This window comes from Sus scrofa, chromosome 1 (genome assembly GCF_054392235.1).
Source record: "Sus scrofa isolate SSC_HxYL_T2T_F1_AM1 chromosome 1, Sscrofa_HxYL_maternal_Yorkshire_Landrace_v2.0, whole genome shotgun sequence".
NCBI lineage: Eukaryota > Metazoa > Chordata > Mammalia > Artiodactyla > Suidae > Sus > Sus scrofa.
In genome coordinates, this window is record NC_139383.1 from 60,291,447 (window position 1) to 60,296,788 (window position 5,342).

Here is a 5,342-nt window from a genome sequence, read left to right on the forward strand (position 1 = left end):
AGCGCAGGCGCAGGGCGCAAGCCACAGCCCCAAGTGCTGCCCCTCCTCTTCTCCTTCCCTGACCCCTTCCATAGTACTCGGGTTTTTGCCAGCCTGCTGACTGGTGAAGGAGCTTCTTGAGGTCTGGGAGGATGGGTGGAAGGCTGTTTCCGGCCAGCAGAAAACACAGCTGGGTGCTGGCTCCTTCCTCAGACCCTAAGCTCCTGGAAAGTGGCAGGTGGAGCTGGTCCTGATGACTCGTCTCTGGGTCAGGAGTCCTGGAGGTTCCCATGGCCTGGTTTCTGATTGCAGGATTTGGTTCTTTAGCATGTATATGAAGGAACCAGTAGGCCAGGAAAGCCAGCAACCTGGGGTCCTAAGCAAGGACGTGAGGCCTTTGGGGGAAGGGCATGCTGCCTGCAGCCCAAGGCTCATGGGGACCTCTCCACCCCCTGTAGGCTCTAGTGCTGGAGCTCCTTCCTTCCACCCACCAGCTGTGAGGCTTGAATCAACCATCTCACATGGCTTCCACCTGTTATTAGGGCCAGCGTGAGTCCATTTCTACACCTGGAAATAAAGACATCCCACAAAGTTTCTTAAAAATAAAAGATTCTCGGTATAAACCTAAAACGAGACACACTTTAAAATAAAGGTGCAAAAATACCAGTCTGTCTGCATGTGCACTTGGCTAGATGTTAAACAGCCCTCAGTCACTGTGAACGGATTTTGGATAGAGTTCATGCATTTAAACAATATTGTGTTTCACAGTCAGCACAGTCATCAGATGGTTAATTGTATATGTACACACATATGCCTTGAAGCTTCCCCCTATAAACCCTTTTGGAGCGTCAGAAATGAGAATCTGGCGCCATCTTATCACCCTGTATTAGTTTCCTAGGGCTGGTGTAACAAATGACCACAAACTGGATGCCTTAAAACAGTAGTTTATTGTCTCATCATTCTTAATGCCAGATGTCTGAAATCAAGGTATTATGGGGGTCTCTTTCCTTCTGAAGACCCTAGGGGAAAATCCTCTCCAGCTCTTTCTACTTCTAGGGTCTCTAGGCATCCCATGGCTTATGGCTGCACCACTGCAGCCTGCCTCCATCCTTACATGGCTTTTTCTCTGTATGTCTCTTACACAGACATTTGTCGTTGGATCTAGGGCCTTTCCATATGGTGGTTTATCACATTTCCAGACCCTTAATTACATCTCCTCTAAGACCTTTGTCCAAATAAGTTAATATTTGTAGGTTCCAGGAGTTAGGACATGAGGACATGTTTCTGAGGGTCAGTATTCAACTCACCACACACCCCTATATCACTCTCATTATCAATATCCTCATTTTACGCTTTTATTTTTAAGCTCCAACCACACTCATTTTTGATGAATTAAGAAAAAAAAAGTGACTAAATACCAGCATATGAAGGTAAATTGCAAAAATGTCACTCCTTACATGCAGCCAACTGCCTTAACAGATTGTCAGTCTAGTTCAGTCACACAGTGCAAGGCCCTTAATTATCATACAATTTCTGGCCCATCTGATTCAGAAATACTATCTCTCTCTCTGATTTCCTGCAAAAGAATCAGAGTGGTAAATTTAGCCCATGAACCATGAATCAAATGAGAGTTGTTATTTAGTTGAGTCATTAGAAGGTGCTGTGTCCTATTTTTTCACCAGATGACCCAAGCAGAGTTTTCAGGGGAAGCTTGAAAATTAGCTTCGACTCAGTTCTCATTTTAAGTAGAATAATATTTCTAGTCATTTCTCCCAGCATTGCCCATCACTCATGCAAAAAAATTAGGGAAGATGAGCTAAGAGTGGTAGTCTGTTCTTGCAAGATGCCTTGGAAAAAAAATGGTATTTATATCCTTTATTGGTATAGGCACTCACTTTCTTTCCGTTTGTCAACAACTTTTTCTTTGGCTTAATCCCTGGTTAAATCATTCCTTCCCATGGTGAGATTTAAGATTAAGCATAGGTAATAGAGTGATCCTTTTGCTGAAACACCTCAGCGTGGCCACTGTGAAACACTCTGGCTTGAATACTAGGGCGCTATGTGATTTAAATATATATAAATAGTATCTTGTGCTAAAACATCTCCTTCAGCTGGGATATACAGATTTAATCCAGAGACAACACTACAGAATTTGATAACAAAAAGGAAACATTTTGAGAAACGGCAAAGTCAGAGAGTTTTGCTATAACACCAACAGCATCCCCAAGAAAACTCTCTAGGAGTTCCCGTCGTGGCGCAGTGGTTCACGAATCCGACTAGGAACCATGAGGTTGCGGGTTCGATCCCTGGCTTTGCCCAGTGGGTTAACGATCCGGCGTTGCCGTGAGCTGTGGTGTAGGTTGCAGACGTGGCTCGGATCCCGCGTTGCTGTGACTTTGGCGTAGGCCGGCGGCTACAGCTCCGATTAGACCCCTAGCCTGGGAACCTCCATGTGCCCCGGGAGCGGCCTAAGAAATGGTTAAAAAGAGAAAAAAAAAAAAAAAAAAAAAGAAAGAAAACTCTCTAAAGGAGACCCCCTCCCATTTCCTTTCATTCTCCCAAATTCACCAGATTGTGTAAGCTAACCTCATTTCTTTTTCTCCCTTATTTTTTACATTAAATGTTTTAATTTCATATTTTAAGTTTCTATAAAGTCATCACTCTGAGTATGATAAACAATGGGATATTTACAAACACCACTGCCTCTTCTTCGTGTAGTCACTGTCAGGTGGGTCTCTTGAACCAGGTAAACAGAGGTGAGTGTCCCAAAATGAAATATAACTTGTTTTTCCAATCTAGCCATTTAATGATATTCAATCTCTATCAATTACCTATAAATCTATTTCTCCACCTTTCTAGACGCTTAAAATTTGAAATTTTTCTCTTTGTTGCAATAGAAATATTACATTTAAATTACATTAAAGAAGAATTTATTCCAGAAATATCTTCTTTATTGTCTTTTTCCAGTTCTGTAGATTTAAAACAATGTGAACAGGTATATTTTTGAGAAAAGGACATATCAAGTTGCTCCTTGCCTTGGAAAAAGCATAAGATCAACTATGTAAAGTGGATAAAAGAAGACAGGTCCCTTTTACTCCATATCTTTTTGCACACATTTATCTTGGGTACCTCTGAGTATGGTCAAGACCACTTCCCTTTGAGCTTCAATACTTGAGAATATTTCTAAGGGGAGATGGCAAATCATAACAAGAATTCTCCTCCACTCCCCAAGAAAACTTACCATGAAAGAGAGGGTCTGATGCAGTGTCTTATACTGAAATATCTCCTTCAGCTAGGTCCTCCTGGTGCAGTTCAAGGCACGGGCTTTTATAGATGAGCACTCCTTGTTTTAAACACTGGCTCACTTTGGAACTTCTACTAACCAAGCCATCCTATATGAGTATTAGTGTAAATGCCTGTGCATATGTGTGGAGTCTATGGCAGAGGAGGCCAGGTTCACATTGTGTGAAAGGACTGTGTGTACAGTAAGAAGAGAGCTCATCTCCCCCAGTGAATCCCGAAAAACACACCTCACATTATTTTTCCAAATAGGCTTTCTCTAACATCACAGCATTTTTTTCCATTTTGTGTACATGTGTATGTGTGCATGTGTCATGAAACTAAATAATTATATATCCCATGCATTTAATTAATTAGTAAACAAGCAAAATGAAAAGATACTGTCTGCAGAGGGTACATGCTAGAAAGTTGTGTCAGAAAAATTTGAATATACAGGATGAAGCCAAACTATGGAGGACCTTGAAAAGAAAAGAGAAAGGTTCAGATTGATGATGTAGGTAAATGAAGGAAGCAGAAATGGCTAAGGTGCATAAGATATGCTTAAAGTATGTTTAGGGAAGATTCTTCCCATTGTGATTCTTTAAAAGGAAAATAAGTTAATTTCTATACACTTTAATATCTTCATTTATAAACACGGTGAATAGTAATACATCCTATTTCATAAAGTTCAGGCAAGGATTAAGTGAATTAATATACTTAGAACTCAGATACGTAAAGTGGTCAATAACATTATCATTACCACCTGCCACCACCATCTCCACTATCCCCACCCTCATCATCATTTTCTTCTTTCCAAAAAAGCACATGCAAAAAGAAAAGATGCCTTAAAAAGGAGGTAATCTAGATTCATGTTTCTTAAAAAGTCATTGGATGACTCTATCCAGACAGAGGCTGAACATGCTGGATAAGACAAGGCTATAATGCCAAGCTATAGTTTTACACACACAGAAACGTTTCTTCTATTTGTCTTTCATTTAGCTCCATATGAAACTGTAAATATTAAAATACAATCTGAAGTTAAATTATCCTTGATTATTATGAGGTATCTTATCCATATCTTACCATGTCCTGTAGAAACTGAATATTTCCCCTTAAAATGTAGTTATTTGAAACTGTAAACTATTTACGTCACAGTGAGTTAATAAATACATCATTTTATTTTCTTTTTCATGACATTTATTGTTTTCTTTATAATTTTACAAGTAATACATGTCCATAGCAGACAACTTGGAATACACAAAAGCATAAAGTAAAAATTAATTAACCATAATCCTCAGCCCCCAGAGCTAACCCTCCTTGCTACTGATGGTTAATGCATCATTTTAATACCGATTTCCTGCTATGCCTTTCAAATTCAAATCACATACTTTATCTCTTAACTGAGAATGCAGAAGAAAACACTTGAGACTTAGTCTTAAATGAAAATTTGAAAGGACATGGAATTTTAGTTGTGCAAAATCAAAATAACAGTCAGATACTCTGCAGGGTCATCTCATGAGAATGTGTGTGTATGTATGTACTACATGCATGCATCATACTTACTCTTGATTTCTTAAATTATAACACAAATGTTATTCTGCCATGAAATAGTACAAGATTAAAAAAATTGCTTAAGGAGTTCCCGTCGTGGCGCAGTGGTTCACGAATCCTACTAGGAACGATGAGGTTGCGGGTTCGGTCCCTGCCCTTGCCCAGTGGGTTAACGATGGCGTTGCCGTGAGCTGTGGTGTAGGTTGCAGACGCGGCTGGGATCCCGCGTTGCTGTGGCTCTGGCGTAGGCCGGCGGCTACAGCTCCGATTCAACCCCTAGCCTGGGAACCTCCATATGCCGCGGGAGCGGCCCAAGAAATAGCAACAACAACAACAACAACAAAAAGACAAAAGCCAAAAAAAAAAAAAAAAATTGCTTAAGATTTTTATTATGTATCACTTGTCATTATAGCAAGAGTTTTAGATATCTATCCTTCTAGATATCCATTTACTTGCAATCATAAAATGCCTCTCCTTCAATTGTACCCAAATTTCTTACACGAAATGAATTCATAATTTCACTTTTATAACTG